An 18,532-nucleotide genomic window follows, 5' to 3' on the forward strand; every position below is an offset into this window, starting at 1 on the left:
ATCTATAAAATGAGGAGTTTGGGCTAGAAGATTGCTAAGGACATCTCCAGATGTGCTCTTGTTATTTGTTCTAAGGTTTCTTTTAGCTGAGATATTCCAAGTTTTCCCCCAGCATGTATATATGTATATTATATATGTATGTATTTATGTATGTACATATACACATACAATAAGATATTATAACATAAAATTATATTATCTGTAATAAAATACAGGGCTAGCTTTGGAGTCATGCAGATCTGGGTTCAAATCTTGATTCAGACATATACTAGCTGTGCGATTATGGCATGGGCAAGTCACTTGATCTGTTAGTGTCTTGGACAAGTCTGTGTTACTCTAACATGCAGATGAATTGTGGATCTGCTTCAACAAGGGGGAATTCTATACTGAGAGTTCTCCTTGCTGATATGCATCTATGGGGGGGAGGAGGGGTTATACATGTCTCACTTTATGGTAGCACATGGGAATTTCCCCATCCTCCAGAAAAAGTAATCTTTTTCAGTTTTAATGTTCTATTGTAGGAATGGTTTCAAGTTTTCACTTTCCTGCCATTTCTGAGTGGGAGAAAAATTCTGCAGAATCAATCAATTAACCAGTCAACCACCAACAAGAATTTATTAAGTCCCTACCAGTTGCTAGATGCTAGGATACAATGACAGAAGCGCTTGCCTGGTTTGGTTTGGGTGCTCCCTTGTAAGGGAGTCACTGGGGAGCTTTTTGATTCTGGTTATTTCTTTCTCTGTGTCTGTCCCTGGGGTTCAGTTTTGGGCAAACTGTGTTTACAAGGAACTTGGGAGAGGTGATATATAAAAGACAGTATGTAAAAATCAATTATATATTTCTTCTGTCCTGCAGAGAAGAAAAACATTCATACCTTACACTGGATGGTAGCCAGAGAGATGGATGGTGGATATGGGAATTAAGACAAATGCACTCAAGGGATTTTCTTTGAGGACCTTCTGTTTCTGTGGTAGTGTATTCTGATACTTTGAAAGTGAATACAAAACGAACTGCTTCTTTGTATGAATCTGTCTGGGGGTTAAATGCAATTTGATGTAAAAAAATTATTAAGTGCCAACTTCATATGCTCCATGTTAGTGGATATAATCAAGATGAGTAAGATATGGTCCATATCTTAGCACAGTGCTTAAGAAATACTAATTGACAGAATGGTCCCTGCCCTGGTGAAGCCTATAGTCTTGGAGGGGACATAAGACAGGGGCAGAAACAGCCACAAAAAAAGGGCAATACTGAATTCTAGAATAGAGACTCAGACTAATAGCTCTGACAAGCTAACACTTTGTGACTTTCTTCTAAGACCAATTAGTCATTGAGACATAGTGTGTTGACCAGCCCTGGATCGAGAGTCAAAGAACCAGATTTTGAAGGCTGGTTTTTTTTACTGACTACAGGTGTGGCTTTGGCTAAGTGAGTTTGCTTCCCTGGACCTCATTTTCTCAGCTATAAAACAAGGGAGTGGATTGAATGCTCTCCAAGGCATCATCCAGCTCCAGAGTCTATGATCCTATAATCTTAAAATATGTTGGAGGGAGAGATATTTGAGCTTAGTTTTTTTTTTTCTTGCCTTTCGGAGGGTAATTGGGGTTAAGTAACCCAAGGTTACACAGCTTAGTTCTTAATAGAATTGTCAAAAATGTAATGATTTCCCATTTTGGATTCTGGAAAGAGTTGATTTGGGAGGTATGGAGAGGAATTCTAGGCACAAGGATGGTAGTGTGTGCCATTGCATGGAGGCAAGTAGGTATGGATTGAGTTCAAAGAGGGGTGAGTAGTCCAGTTTGACTGGAATTTAGTATATAACAGGATCTTATTGACTGAAGGAACCAGTGATGTTTAATTTAGATAAAATTTAAGGGAGACTAAGTAGTTGCCTTCAAGTATTTAAAAGCCATCACATTAAAGAGAGATTACACTTTCTTTATTTGGTTTCAGAGGGCAGAAATAGGAAGAATAGGGAAAGTTAAAAAGAGGCAGATTTTGACTTAAGAAAAATCTGGGGTAGCTAGTTGGTGCAGTGAACACAGTGGCAGGCCTGGAGCCAGGGAAATTCCTCTCTGTGAGTTCAAATCTGGCCTCAGGCTCTTACTAGCTATGTGACCTTGGGTAAGTCACTTAACCCTGTTTGCCTCGCTTTCCTCATCTGTAAAATGAGCTGGGAAAGGAAATGGCAAACCAATCCGCTATCTCTGCTAAGAAAACCCCAAATAGGGTCACAAAGAGTAGGAAATGACTGGAAAATGACTGAACAACAAGTAAATTCTTAGCATACAGAGCTATCTGAAAATGGAATGGGTTACCCAAGGAGAAAGTGGATCCGCCCTCACAGCAAGACTTCAAACAATGATTAAGTTGTACTTGTTGGGATTGTTTAGCTATACTTCTGAGTAGGTAGCCATGAAGTCCCTCCTAATTTTGAGATTCTGATGAGTAAACTGAAGCCTTGAGAACTTAAATGACTTACTCAAGGTGAGGTTAACACAGTAAAATGCTGATTTCGAGTCACAAAGACCTGGATTCGAATCCTGCCTTATATACTTTCTTGCTGTGTGACCCTGTGCAAGTGGCTTAATGATTTCTGGCCTCAACTCCTCATTTCTAACAGGAGAGGGCTGAATTAGATGCCCTCCAAGTTTCCTCTCAACTATAACTCTACAACCCAATGACAGATTCATGATTAGAATCCAGCTGTCTTTCCGTGACAACGCCCTGGGTCTAGGTAGGCTTTTGAACAGGGAAATGTAATGAACAGAAGTGAGTCACTGCCTCTGGACTCCCGCAGCCAGCACACTGCTGAGGCTGAAGTGATCAAGGAACAAAGTTAAAAGCAGTTCTCGTAAGCCTGGAAGAGGTCTTAATGAAAACAGCGCTGATGCTCCAATGGCTGGGGAGATGCTTGGCGGCTGCTGTCAGTCCTCTCTTGCTGTGTGGTCATTTCAGGTGATAGACTTCATCAGATCTTTAGAATTAGATGGACAGAGCTGGTGAGACCCCGACGTGGCTTTAAGCAGATGAGTTATTATAACTCTGAAAGCTTTCAGGCAAACAACATGACCCCCAACTGGGCATTGCCATAGTCCTTGAGGCTCCTGGTGAGGAGGAGTGGATACGTTATACTGTGAGCCTCTCTGTCCCAGAATTAACTTGAAGAGAGATGTGGAGAACTGAGATAATTATGCAGACAGTCTGGACTCCTCTTTTTTTTTTTTACTTGAGCTGTTCAGATAATTAAATTTTTTTACATAAAAATATGTTGCTTAGTTGTGACCCCATTTGGGGTTTTCTTGGCAGAGATACTGGAGTGGTTTGCTGTTCCTTCTCCATCTCATTTTACAGATGAAGAAACTGAGGCAGGCAGGGTTAAGTGACTTGCCCAGGGTCACACAGTAAATGTCTGAGGCAGGATTTGAACTTAACTCTTTCTGACTCCAGATACTACACTCTATGTACTGTGTCATGTAGTTGTCCATACATATGTATATATAACTTATTTAACAAATTCAAAGCCATGTAATGCAAGGATGGGTTGAAGGAACTCAGGATGATTAGTCTGGAGAAGAGAAGACTGGGGCAGGGAAGAGAAGGAGATCATGATTGCTGTTTTCAAGTATTTGAAGGATTATCACGTGGAAAGGGATTAAGTTTCTCCTGTTTGGCTCCAGAAGGTGAAAATAGGAACAATTGGGTGGGAGTTAACAATGAGGCACATAATAAGATCTGGGACTGACAAGAAGCTCAGAGGCCATCTATCCTAACTCCCTCCTCCCCTCCATTTTTTTTTTTAAAGCAATCGGGGTTAAGTAACTTGCTCAAGGTTACATGGCCAGTTATTTCTGGGTGTGGTGGTAAGTATCTGAGCCTGGATTCGATCCCAGGTCATTTCAACTCTGGGGCCAGTGCTCTTACTCACTGAGCCACCTGGCCACCCCTAAGCAATTGGGGTTAAGTGACTTGCTCAAGGTTACACAGCCAGGTGTTTCTGGGTGGGTGCTAAGTGTCTGAGCCCAGATTCGTTCCCAGGTCATCCCAACTCTGGGGCCGGTGCTCTTATTCGCCGTGCTACCTGGCCGCTCCCCTCCCCTCCATTTTACAGATGAGGAAACTGAGTCCCAGGAAGTGTAAGTGTCTTGCCCAAGTTCATAGTTATTTCATATCAAAATTAGGATTAGAATACAAGTTTTTTTTTTTATTCCACAGTTACCATTCTTCCCACTTAACCATAAACAAAAGCATGGAAACTTGAAGTAGTGAAAATACTCTATTGATTAGACATAGATTGATATATTTCATCCTGTGAAAACAGGAGAAGCTACCCTTTTAGTAGTGTCTATATAATTAGACTTGATGTAAGGAAAAGTTTCTTGGCAATGAATGTTTGTCAATGAACTGCCTTCTTAGATTGAATTTCCCACACCGCAGACTTTCAAGCAGAAGTTGATTGGGGCTGTTGCAGAGATTTTGGTGTGTGAACATAATGGGGTAAGTGCCTTCAGAGATCCCTTCTAAATTTGAGGTTCTGTGCTTCTGTGACAAATCTTTTCATATCATGGGTCTTTCTGTCTGTCTACCTGTCCACATGGATCCATAGTGGTTCCGTAGCCTAGACTCTCAGGACAGTATTCCAAATGGCATTCTAGTATGTGTTCCAGCAGAGATAGGAAAAGAAAATAGGTGGGATTTAATATAAAATCAGATATTTATTGACCATCTCCTGTAAGTAGGGCCTTGTGTCAGTGGCTGCGGGGATTCCCAAGATTAAGGAAGAAAAAAGCCTGACCTATCTGCCCCAAATAAGGAGGACCTCAACAAGAAGAGGTGATTCAAAATGAAATAGCTTTAATATCTCTGGTAGCTTTCAAATGGCTGCTGGATGGCCACCTTCCAGGGATATTTCTGTAGATTCCTGCTTCATATATAGTCTGAATTATATAGCTGGTCTATGAGGTCCCTTCAAAGTCTAAAACTTAAAAAATTACACGATTATGTGAGCTTCTAAGATTCAAGAAGATATAAGATAATCGGACAAGTTTAGTTGGACAAGATGGATTTAAAATACAGTATAATAATGCAAGAAATACCCCAAGGCAGTACATGATTAATTGCCAAGTGAGAGAGAAGCAGACAATAAGTGCTATGGAATTTCAGAGGATGGAGTGATCATAGGTCATAGAATTTAGAAGTAGCAGAAACCATAGAGACCTTCTGGTCCAATTAGCTCATTTTAAGAGGAGGCGCCTGAGATTCAGAGAGAGAACACAACTTGCTCAATGTTTCATAAACACGTGATAAGTAGCAGTGCCTCAATTTAAACTCATATCCTTTGATTCTTGGGCAGCTGACTTGCTCTGTGCATAAAGTGTTGGGCTTGGAGTCAGGAAGATGTGAGTTCAAATCTGGCCTCATATACTTCCTAGCTGTGTGACCCTGGGCAAGTCACTTAAGTCAGTTTACCACAGTTTCCGCATCTGTAAAATGAGTTGGAGAAGGAAATGGCAAAGTACTTCAATATATGTGCCAAGAAAACCCCAAATAGGGTCACAAAGAGTAGGACGTGACTCAAAAATGACTAAACAACCACCACCACAACCTTTGACTCTTTCTGTTGCTGAACCATGCTGGTCACTGTAGATCATTTAGAATCAGACCTGGATTCAGATCTTGGTTTGCCACTCATTAGCTCTCTGTCTTTGGGCAGGTCGTTTTCTCCCCCCCTCTGAGTCTCTGCATTTCCTTCTGTAATATGAAGATAATAGTATGCCATTTCTCTTACAGGGTGCTGTGGGAATAAAACAGGTGAGTAAGGAAAGCATTTTTTAAGTAAATCCTAAGGTGCTAAAAAATAGATCTGAGCTGTTCTCATGGTTATAATTCCATAGTAGTCTGGGGAAAGCTTTATGGAGGAGGTGGGACTCTCACTGAGGAACAGGTGGGCTTTGGAGAGACAGGAAGTGGGAGAGCAGCCTTGGCAGGAATGAGAAGAGCCAAGATGGAGAAGGAAAACATAGAGACCTTTGGGGAAACTTTAGGCCGTTTGACTGGAGCACAGGACTGGTTAAAAAATTACAGAAGCAATAAACAAAGATGGCTTGTGCTCCTAATGGAACTGGGAGAACTCAACTCTCCTGATGATGGGTGTCACCTCCCATTTGTGTTCCGTAAATGGATTCTAATCGCTTTTCCTATCCACCGTCACTCACATAATGGCTTCAGTAGCCAAAAAGAAAATGAGTTTCAGGTGAAAGGCTATTTTTACTGATGCTAAGACCAAACTGTTAATTACCTTGAAATCACATGAGTATTTTAGTCTGCAAAATTTTTTTTATCTTAACGTTCCATAGATATTAATTATAGCTTATTCATCAAGTCAAGATGGTTGGAATAATTGTTTTCCCAGGAAATTCCAGAAACTTTAAAAACTTCTCTCCTTGTTAAAGGAAGATCTCTCTCTCTCTCTGTCTCTCTCTCTGTCTCTCTGTGTGTCTCTCTCTCTGTCTCTCTCTGTCTCTGTCTCTCTGTCTCTCTCTGTGTCTCTCTCTCTCTGTTTCTCTCTCTCTCTGTCTCTCTCTCTCTCTCTCTCCCCCTCCCTCTTTCTTTCCCTCCCTCCCTCCCTCTCTCCCCCTCTTCCCCTGACATTCTTGTATTTGTTCCCAGGATATAGGATGAAAAATTGGAATCTGGGGAATTAAAATCATGACTTGTCACTCTAGGTTGATCCTACAGTCCTCCTGTGTTTTTGTTTGAATGCCTCAGATTCCTTATCTATAAAATGGAAATAGTAGTAGTGCCATTTTATAGGATTATTGTGAAGTTCAAACAAGATGTCATGTGTAAAGCATTCTGTAAACTTTAAAGTGCTATTTGCATGTTAGTTGTGATTATTACTTTTGAAACATTTTTATTTAAAGTTTTGAGTTCCAAATTCTATCCCTCCCTTTCTCTCCTTCCCCCTCCCTGAGATGGTGAACAATCAGATATAGGTTATACAGGTGCAATTATGTAAAATATTTCCATACTAATCATTTTGTACAAGGAGACTTGAATAAAATAAAAAAAAAGAAAATTAAAATAGCACGCTTCAATCTGTTTTCAAACAGTATTAGTTTTTTCTCTTGGAGGAAGATAGCATGCCTCATCATTAGTCCTTTGGGATTGTCTTGGCTCATTGCATTGCTGAGAATAGTCAAGTCTTTCACAATTCTTTATTGAATAATATTGCTCTTACTGTTTACAGCATTCTTCTGGTTCTCTTCACCTTACTATGTATCAGTTCATATACATCTTTCCAGATTTTTCTGAAATCATACTCCTTGTCATTTCTTATAGCACAATAATATTCCATTACAATCCTATACCACAGCTTATTTAGTCATTTCCCAAATGAAGGGAATCCCTTAGATTTCCAATTCTCAGTTACCAGAAAAAAAGGTGCTATAAATATTTTTGGCATAAATAGATCCTTCTCCCCCCTTTTTTGGATGTCTTTGGGATATAGACCTAGCAGTGGTACTGCTAGATCACAGAGTATGCACAATTTTATAACCCTTTGGTCATAGTTCTAAATGTTCTCCGGAATGGTCGCATCAGTTCATAACACCACCAACAGTGTATTAGTATCCCAGTTTTCCCACATTCCCTCCAACATCCAACATTTTCCTTTTTTGTCATATTAGCCAATCTGATAGGTGTGAGGTGGTGCCTCAGTGTTGTTTTAATTTGCATTTCTCTAATCAATAGTGATTTAGGACGTTTTTTATATGACTACAGAGTTATTAATTATTTTGAAATTGCTCTGAAGAGTTCAGGAAGTGGAAAAAAAACCCAAAGAGGCAAATTTGTTACTGGCTTTTAAAATTTAATGCTCAGAAAAGCAAGCTGTACATAATATATTCACAGGTTCATATACATTTTTGTCCTTTGTATATTGGAATATTTGTGTTTGATGATATTTAAGATCATAAAAGAAAATGAAAAATAGAATTTCCTTTGAAGTCAGCAAGTTTGATGACAAAAAGGGTCCCTAAAGTAGTTTTAATGTAAGATTTTTGCTTTATCTGATGGGAACATTCTATATAACATGCCTTTAATATGAATGCATTCAACAAGCACATTTGATTAACTTGTATTAAGTGCCCGCTTTGTGCAATGGACCATGTTAGCTGTTGAGGATACAAAAGTAACCACAGTGTATAGAGTATAGGAAGATTGAAGTATCTCATTATTATTATTATTTTGCCTTTTGGAGGGCAATTGGGGCTAAGTAACTTGCCCAAGGTTACATGGCGAGTTTTTTTTGTGTGGGTGTTAAGTGTCTGAGGCCGGAACGGAACTCAGGTCCTCCTGACTCAGGGGCTGGCGCTTTATTCACTGCACCACCTAGCCACCCCTTGAAGTATCTCATTATTAATGTTATTATTACTAGACGTGGCAAGGTGCACTGGATAGTGTGTTTGACTTGGAGTCAAGGAGACCTGGATTGATATCTTGTCCCCAGATATTGATGACTGTGTGATCTTGGGCAAGTCACTTAACCTCAGACCATGTTACAGGATTTACTTACAAAGTAGTTGATGTGCTTCAAATTATATGTGGGAAGAAAGTTCCCATACCAAGGGTTCCTTACCCTTATGAAATCAGAAATCAGTTGTGAATTGATTATCATTATGAAGTATTCACCTTAGAGAAGCAGCTTGATATAGTGGAAAGAATACTGACAAGCTGTTTATAATCTCTTTTCTACCACTAACTGATTAGTCGTACAATTCTCAGCAAGTCCTATTATCTTTTGGGTCCCCAGTTTCATTATTTGTAATAATACTAATAACAGCTGCCATTTATTTGGTGTTTTATAGTTTGTATAATGTTTTATATTCATTGTCTTATTTGAGACTCACAACAGCTCTATGATGTAGGTACTATTGACATTAATATCCTCATTTCAAAGTGAAGAAATTGAGACTCAGAGAGATTAAGTCATTTGCTCATGATTACATAGTGTCAGAGAAAGGATTTGAACCCAGATTTTTACTTGACTCCAAGTCTAGAGCTCTTTCCGCTATACCACGCTATAAAATGGTGGTAACATGATTTTGTTTTCTCTACTTCTTAGGACTTTCGTGAGTGTCCAAGGATAAAATTGTATGTAAAACATTTTGTACACAGGAATGGCTATATGAATATCAGCTAACATTGATTGTTACTGTTATTACCCTCTGCTACCATCTAAAGTCCATTTGTTTTCATAGCTCCATCCCAAGGCTTTCCTAAATACTTGATAAAGAAGATTTTGAGAAGAGATTTGTCACCCCGTTTTACAGAGGCTGGCATTGGCAGATTGTTTTCCCAAAGGATAGTTAACTACTATTCTCTTTGGGATTTTAGTGGTAACTCTAAGGGACTGTGGTTCATAGTGCTGTAATTCACAAATCCCCACCAATGTGCTTCCTATTGATTATAAACTAGCTTTTTTTTAAAGCATATTTACTATGGTGGTGTAATAACATTTTACTCTCAAAGTTTGGGGTGCTTTCTTCCATATTCAGACTCTAGGGGGAAGAGTTCTGAAACTTAGAATATGAGGGTAATGAGACATATTAATAGAGAACATGTATCCAAGGGATAAATTCACAACTCCTGGTTACAGGAAATCCTTTTTTTGAGTCCATAGCAAGCATTTGTTTCTGGTTCAAGGGATCATGTCAAGGCTTCCTCCTTTTGGTAGTAATTTTTTGTATCTGAGTTTGTCCTCAGTGCATCTCTCTGTTCCTAGTTGAATGTGTTATTGGCTATTTGTCTGGGCTCTGATGACATGATCACTGGTGGTGGTGGAACTGGGAGGGGGGGGTAGTGTAACTCTCTCTAGGTTCACTCGTCCCCACTCTTCTCCCCACCCCCCTTACTGTCCTTTGGTTCAGGTGTCTCCTTAGGATATGTTCAAGCCTGGAAGCTCCCGAAACTTCATTACTTTGCTGATAGGTGCTGAACTGGCTTGCTGTTTTTATGCATTACCCAAGAGGCATGACTTGATCTTTTACAAAGTAAAAAGTCTCAATTTCCCCTGCAGTGGGTGATGTTAATTTATTTTATCCAATGATCTAAGTATTTCCCTTCTTTTCTCCCAAATTGATGATGGAGTCATTTATAACCACATTATACCTTTCATGCATTGATTCAACTAGGAAGTCTGTGCCTTCTATAATTATATTAATTTGGAGTGAGGTAAAAAGCCTAATCTTTCAATAATAAATGATCTGATCTTCTTCACCACCCCCATCACTGCCGGCCCCCACCATGATGGAATGGCAGAGTGACTGATGGAAGACAACAGCTTGGAGTAAGCATGATCTTCTAAAACTGGATCCCAACCTATATAAACTGGGTGACCTTGAGTAAATAATTTTTCTTCTTTGAATCTCAGTTTCTTCATCAGTAAAATGGGGATAAGATCACTTGAGCACCTCCCTCACAGGGATGTTGTGAGAAGCACTTTGAAAACCTTAAAGAGTTAAAGAAATATGAATTACAGATGCCAGGTTTTCAGATCCCCAAGTCCACAATGAACCTGATTGTTGATTTTGCCTGCTACAATTTCTGAGGTGCCTTTTTTCATCTACAACGGTTTTTTTTAAAAATTTGCTCCATGTTTACTTTTATCCTTGTGATGATTACTTAAGCTAGACTTATATTTCAAATATTTCATAGGAAATAACGAACAGCATTGTTACCTCCCTACCTCCCCTTGAATCCCTTCCCCCGTATTCCAAACAACTGTATTACAAAATCTGATCACCTGTCATGATTTGTTTTGTGGCAGAGAGAGAGAGAGAGAGAGAGAGAGAGAGAGAGAGAGAGAGAGAGGAAGAGAGAGCTTTAATAAACAGAGTAGCATTTAATAAATCATAATTTCTTACATGGGTAAATGTGTCAGCTAAATTTAGGCACCCAATTAAGCATCTGATTATGGTTGACTTTTCACTTGCATATTTAAATAGCTGTCCACACCCCCTGGGGTTACCCAGCTGTCCCCTGGCCCTCATTAAAGCACATAATAGTTTCTCTTCTTTGAGATGCTAAAATAATGTCCCCAAGAACATTTAATAAAGATACCAGAGTTCTTCAGCACAGGGAGGAATGAATATGGCTAGGGTGGTGCCAGTGAGTGCTACAACTGAATGAAGACCAAAATGGGAGGTGCTTCTGCATTATTTGATTTTCTGGACTGTAAGCTCCTCTAGATCAGGGCATGTGGCTTGTAGAAAACTTGTGTATCTCTCTCACCATTCGAAGTGATCTGTCCAAAGCAGATTATTTGTAGTTTTTTGTTGATTCATTGAATTCACAGAGGTTGCAAAGCATCCCAGTATTGTTTTCATTTGAAGTATTATGTTCAGTAGAACACTTGACAGGGGACATGGGCAAGCTGGAGATGATCAAGAGGAGGCTGATTAGGATAGTAAGAACAATCATGTCTTGTTAGGAACATTTGAAGAGACTGGGGGATGTTCTGCCTAAAGGAGAGATGATGTGACGGTGGTCAGTAATGACATCTGTCCTTCAAATACCAGAAGGATTGTCATGTCAAAGATTAATTAGACTTGTTCTGCTTGGTCTGAGAAAAAAAGGACTAGGGGCAATGGATGGGAGTGACAGGGATCTAGTTCATTCTGTGTTGAAGCAGGAATTCACTCTTTAAAGTCCTCACCAAATGATCATATGGTTTTCTCTATTTTTTTCTTTTTAAATAGTATTTTATTTTTAACTTACATATAAAGACAATTTTTAACATTCATTTAAAAAAATTGAGTTTCAAATTTTCTCCCTCCTTCCTCACTTTCCCCTCTCAAAGACTGTAAGCAATTTGATATAGGCTATATATGTGCAATCATGTAAAATATATTTCCATATTAGTCATATTAGTCATGAAGAAACAGGTCAAAAGAGAAAAACCATGAATACCAATAAAGTGGAAATAATATATTTCAATCTGTATTCAGAGTCCATTGCTTCTTTCTCTGGATATGGATAGCATTTTACATCATGAGTCCTTTGGAATTGTCTTAGATCATTGTATTGCTGAGAAGAGCTAAGTCATTCATAGTGATCATTGTACAATTGCTACTGTTACTGTATATCATGTTCTCTTGGTTCTGCTCACTTCACTTTGCATCAGTTTATGTTTTTCCAGCCTTTTCTGAAATCCACCTGCTCATCATTTCTTATAGCACAATAGTATTCTATCACAATCATATACTACAGTCATTTGCCAATTGATGTCATCCCCTCAATTTCCAATTCTTTGCCACCATAAAAAGATCTGCTATATTTTTGTACATGTAGGTCCTTTTTTCCTTTATAGAATTAAAAAAAAATAGTCTGCCCTTAAAGACCCCCCAGTGATGGAGAACTCACTACCTTCTAAAGAAGCCCATTATTTTTAGGAAAATTTTCCTGTAAGAAAGCTTAGATGAACCTTAGTTTTGTCCTCTGGAGTTAAGCAAAACAAGTCAAATCCTACTTCATCTTGACAGCCCTATAAATACCTGGAGAGAACATGTACTTGCATAGGCTAAACATTTCTGTTCCCTTCATTTCATCCTGATATGTTTGGCATGATTCTAAATTTCCTTGGAATCCTGATCACCTTGATTTGGATTTATTAATCTTCAGAATGTTTTTTTTTAAACACTATCCAAAATTTGGCTAATTGCTGGCTGGGTAACTACCAGAAATAATTTCTATTCAGGCAGTCATGCTTTGGGTACCTGAGTTGTTCCAGCAAATGGCCTTAATCAACAAGTGAATGCTCATATTTTATTTATGCTGGTTTACCTGAGATTATTCAAATAGCCCTTTCAGAACCATGGATGGAAGCTTTTGATGTTTCAGTGCTCACTACAAGCAGTCAGTCTGTCAATTACTCATTCTTTTGTGTAGAAAAGTGGTTTTGATAAAAGCAAGTTCCTCTACCTGTTAGTTTACAGTTTCTGTGGTATAATTAAACTCTGTTAGATGGTTTAGTAAAATGGTTGGTAGAATTCTAACTCCCTAGGGATAGAGAGCTGAGAGAAAGAAATCAAATGATCAGTCTTAGTGGGAAAATAGTGACTGTGAGTGAAGATACCAGGGTTCGAGTTCAAGATCTGTCACTTAACTGGGCATGTGCCCTTGGACAAGAGACTTTGGCTTCCCTGAGCCTCAGTTTCCTCATTTGTAAAATGAGGGCAGTGGAGAGGTTCACCTAGACTGTTCACATTTCTCTATTACATCAGAATTGACAAAATACGTGTCTTGAAACAACCCAATAAGGTAATTAGCAAAAATATATTATTATCCCTATTTTATGGTTGAAGAAATTGAGACTCAGAAATGCAAAGTGACCTGGCACAGATTACATAGCTAGTAAGTGTCAGTAAGATTTTTGACTCCAAATGTAATACATTTTGCCTTATGCCAAACTTTCATATTCTAAGGCCCACACCAACCCTTACCTTTTGAGACTTCATGAACTATAAGAAAATCACCCACACTTTCCTTACCTCACCCTGTTTATACTGGAGGTAGGTTGGTAAGGTGATCATAATGAGGTATCTTCAAGGGAAATCATAGTTGGACCTTGAACAAATTATGGAATCTAAATCTCTTTAAGAATTCCTTCTTAAACACCTGCGAGGGAAGAATTTTTAGATCCTCTGGTATTAAGCCATTGGGCAAAAATAGCCTCTTCCCTAACTTCTCTTGGAAGTGTTGTTTTCAGTGGGGGAAATGACTTCCTTGCCACCAGAGGAATAAGCCAACACCATGGGTATTGAGGAGGAAGCTAGATGGTGCAGCACACTGAGCCTGGAGTCGGGAAGGTTCATCTTCCTGAGTTCAAATCTTACTTCAGACATTTACAAGCTGTGTGACCCTGGGCAAGTCACTTTACCCTGTATACCTCAGTTTCCTCATCTGTAAAATACATTGGAGAAGGAAATGGTGAACCACTCCAATATCTTTGCCAAGAGAATTCCGAATGGGGCATGGAAAACTGGACATGACTGAAGATGACTGAACACAATAAGTGGATACTGATATCCTGAACCTGTCATTCAAGGCCCTCCCATAATTTCCAGCCTTCCTCCTGAGCTTTATTTCACATGACTTATTCCCCTCTAGGCATTCTCTGGTTTCACTAACCAAGACTGAGAGCTGCACTTTAATCTTACCCTATGTTCTGTTATTTCTGTGCATTTTTCCTTTCCTGAAAGATACTCCTTTCTTATTCACTCATTTAGTAAACATATATTAAGCACCTACTATATGCCAGATACCATGCTAAGTGCTGATTCTCTCTCCTATTTGCCTATTAAAATCCCTCTCTTCCCCAGGGCCCGGTTCAGTGCCACCTCATCCAGATCCTCTCTGCTCAAAGTGACCATTGATCCTCACATTTATTAAAGGAGTTTTGGGGTGTCTCCTTTGTGTTATCATGTTCTTTCTGTGAGTTGGTCTGGCATAGTGGGAGGACACCAGGCCTGGGGTCAGCAGACCTAAGTTCAAGTCTTAGTCCTTCTGCAACTTAGCTCTGTGATTCTAGGAAAGTCACTGTTTGCTTGCAGAATTATAGTGAGGAAAACATTGTAAACCTCAACTATTAGTTCTTGCATTTGCGTGTGCTTATGTATGTGATGTTGTGCATTGTATTTCGCTTAATCAGGTCATAAGGTCCTTGAGAATGGTTTTCATCTAGGTGTCCACAATGCCCTGAACATAGTAGATGTTTAATAAATGTTGAGTTAAATAGAAAATAAGAACAGATCTTTTTCCTTAGTTTTCGAAGTGTTTTATCATGTGAGCCTCATGGAAACCCTGTGGGATCTTTCTGGAAAATAATATCCTTATTACACAGTGTGGAAAAACCCAAGTTCAGTGCTGACTTGACCACAGTCACATGGCTTGTTGTTGCATTTGGCTTCTTTCTTGAAGAGGACCATGACGTTAGGGAGGTGATTCCATGTCTTGCAGTTGACTTGGATTTGAGTGAGGGTGGGAGACCCTTTTAGGCTAAGGCCTTTTCAGGTACGTCAGAGGCAATATTTGAATCTAGATCTCCCTGGATCTAGGGCAAGTGCTTCATCCACTGTGATTATCTGCCTACCACATAGCCACATGCTAAAATATAAATACATGCAATATAGTCATGTTCTACAACCATAGACTACGGTCATGCCATAAATTAAAAATGGAGTCTAGTAAGAGGCCATCTCTGGAACTTTGAGCTTAACCACTGCAGATCAAGGTTTTGTTGATCATTTCAATTCAGTTCAGAAAACATTTATTAAGTACTACATGTCAGGCACTGGGCCAGTTGGTCAGGATATAAAAAGAGGCATAAGACAGTCCCTGCCCTCAAGGAAGTTGCAAACAAATACATACAAAACAAGTTATGCACAGGATATAGGAGATAATTAACTGAGGGAAGGCACTGGAATTAAGAGGGATTGAGGAAGGTTTCCTGCAGGAGGTGAGATCTTGTTTTGGGACTTAAAGGAAGCCAGAGAGGTCACTACCGGAGTAGAAGAGGGAGAGCATTCCAGGTGTGGGGGACAGTCAGAGAGAATGCTCGAAGCAGAGATGGAGTGTCTTGTTTGTTTGTTGTTCAGCAAGAGCAACATGGAGGTGAGTGTCACTGGATTAAAGAGTACATCTTGAGGAGCAGGGTGTGAGAAGACTGGAAAGGTGGGGGGATGGGGATCGGTTATGAAGGGCCTTGAATGCCAAACAAAGCATTTTTATTTGCTTCTGGAGTTTATTGAATAGAGGGCTGACATGATGAGACATGTGTTTTAGGATCATACATTTTTTAATTTGAAATTGTCTGGACCCAATTATTGGCTTTCCTAGGAGTCTCCTAAGATTTCAATTCAGTTAAATTCATTTTAATTCAATTCTCAGAATTGTAGGATGTCAGAAGTGGGAGGAATATTACAGCAAAGATCAGAGTGGGACAGGATCTTAGAAATCATTGGATTTAATGGCTTCCCAGCTCTGCCACTTATAACATCACCTTTGTGACCTTGGGCAAGTCACTTCATGTTGTAGCTCATTGGAATTGCTTGAATATGGAACATGCTTTCCACTTATGAAGATTTCTGTGGCAACTTGCTGCCCTCATCCAATTAAGGAAAAGAAAAAAACCTGGCAACATTAGGTTAATTCAGGCTTGGGAAATCAGATGTTCACCAGGCCAAGAGAACCAGAGAAGGAGCAGCATGGAGGCAGTAGCACATTTAATCAAGGTAAGAGTAAATAGTAAGGCAACGAAACAGTACCTGCATCCATGCCTGGGCGAGCACGCTGTCCTTTCCTTTCTCCTCACTGTAACTTAAGAAATGAAACCAGCTTCTCTAAGATTCCTTCTTGGACAGGGGAAGTCATCGCTCTGCTTCTCTTGTGGCTAGAGGGTATTCAGATAGTCCCTATGCTGAAGATGTTAATGATAGAAGATTGTCATATCACTTGGTAAGTGCATAGATGGCATAAAACCCAGGACTACATGAAGACGGAGGAAATCCGCCTTAATTCTAGTGCCTTTCCTCTTTAGATTATTTCCAATTTATCCTGGATAGAGTTTGTTTTATGCAGTTGTTTACTTATTATCTTCCCCATTAGACTGTCAGTTCCTTGAGACCAGAGGCTATCTTTCGCCTTTCTTTGTATTTCTAGTTTTTAACACAGTGCTTGACACATAGTAGGTGCTTAATAAATGGTGGACCTGAAATCAAGAAGACCTAATTTCAGACCTGACACAGACATTAGCTATGTCACCCTGGGCATGTCACTTCACTCTCTCTCAAGTCTTCTCCTTCTCCTCTAGCCTTGGCCTGATGGACAGAGACCCTGTCTACTCATTATACTTAGTCACCAGTGAAAGGGACCAGATAGCACTGTGGATCCTTTGCATTTTTTTTTAAGAATTTTGCTTCCTAGTCAAAACCTATATTCTGGACCTCCTAAGTGGGAGGTGGACAAATGTCTCTTAACTGGACTCCCTGGCCCCAGTCTCTCCCCCTCTCCTCCATCGTAAATGTCTTTTAGATTAATCTTAATTCATAGCTCCATTCCTCTCTTTGCACTCAGAAAACTTCAGTGACTCCCTACTGAATCAGAACTAAACTCCTTAGCTTGAAATTCAAGGCCATCTATCATTTAGTCCTACCCTGGCATGAGAAAGACTGGGATTTAAGAATTTGTTGAAGGACCAAGCTAAATCAATCGATATAATGCACATAGTAGAGATAGTAGGATTAAAATTTTATTTCACAGTAAAGTGATAATATTTACTTGTATTTTTTTGTATTTAAAGGCATTTGCACAGATATAAATTATAGAAAACAATAAAGTTACATAAAATTTTTAAAAAATCTTTCATTATTTGATGAAATTGGGATGCCTCGGGCCTTCTAGTGCTAGCCTTCCAGACATCTCTCCACTCTCCTTTCCTCTTCTAACCAAACTGGGCCATTCTCCAAGGATATTCTTCAGTTTCCTATCTCTGCTTCTTCTCATGCTATTACCTCTGCCTGGAATGTCTCCCCACTCTCCCATCCCCAATCCTCTTATCCCTTCCTTCTAGACTCTGTCCTTAACCTCCTCCCCACCTCCAAGCCCTCCATGGACAAAGCTCATCTGTTAAGGTTCAAATCAAATGCTACTTCATCCTTGGAGTGTTTTTTTTATTCCTTTTTCCCACCCCTCACCAGGTAAAAGTGACCACTCCTTCTTTCTCCACTTCCACAGCACTTCATATCTCTCCTAGGGAGGCAGCATGGGGTAGTAAAAAGAGTACTGAATTTGGAGGTAGAGTCCAAACCTGCATTCAAATCCTTACTCTGCTACTTACCACCTGTGTGACCCCGGACAGGTCACTTTCTCTCCCACCTTTAGTTTCTCCATCTGTAAAAGAGGGAGATCTGGATCTCAAAAGTCTCTTCCTGTTCTAAATCTGTCATCCTACTGCATTATCAAATTATATTTTGAACTATAGTTACCCATATATACAACTTTTCATTCATACTTTGCAAGTTCTTGAGATTAGGACTTGTGTTTTATTCATCTTTTTTCATTCCCTCATTTCTTAACAAAAATTCTTTCATAGGGGAAGCACTTAGCACAGTGATTGGCACATAATAGATGCCTAATAAATTTTTATTGACTAATTGATTGAATGGATGAATGGACAAGTGTTATTTGGTTAGATTGACCAGAAACCCATAGTAACTGACATTCCCAGGTCTCAGCAGTATAGGGACATCACTGGTTTGTGTTCTTAAAGGTGATCATCTGGTTCTGTAAGATGTTAAGAGACTGGGCCCATCCTTTTGAAATACCTAGAGTTCCCCCATTCTCCTTCTTCTGGACTACTACCACTACTACTACTACTATACTACCACTACTACTACTATACTACTACTACTATCACTACCACTACCACTACTACTACTACTACTACTACTACTACTACTACTACTACTACTAC

General features: G+C 39.4%; 1 protein-coding gene and 1 long non-coding RNA gene across 4 annotated transcripts in view; both read left to right on the forward strand.

Annotated features, from left to right (window-relative positions):
- Positions 1-18,532, forward strand: part of SORCS2 (sortilin related VPS10 domain containing receptor 2) — a 1,276,597-nt gene that overhangs the window by 24,309 nt on the left and 1,233,756 nt on the right. The window lies entirely within an intron of this gene.
- LOC138147767 (uncharacterized) lies at positions 652-13,334 on the forward strand. The gene is made up of 2 exons (XR_011164888.1): positions 652-970; positions 4,417-13,334. It is a non-coding gene; the product is annotated as an uncharacterized lncRNA (long non-coding RNA).

The sequence above is a fragment of the Petaurus breviceps genome, unplaced genomic scaffold (assembly GCF_028583685.1).
Source record: "Petaurus breviceps papuanus isolate PSGF00001 unplaced genomic scaffold, PetGlider_PUasm1.0 140, whole genome shotgun sequence".
Taxonomy (NCBI): domain Eukaryota; kingdom Metazoa; phylum Chordata; class Mammalia; order Diprotodontia; family Petauridae; genus Petaurus; species Petaurus breviceps.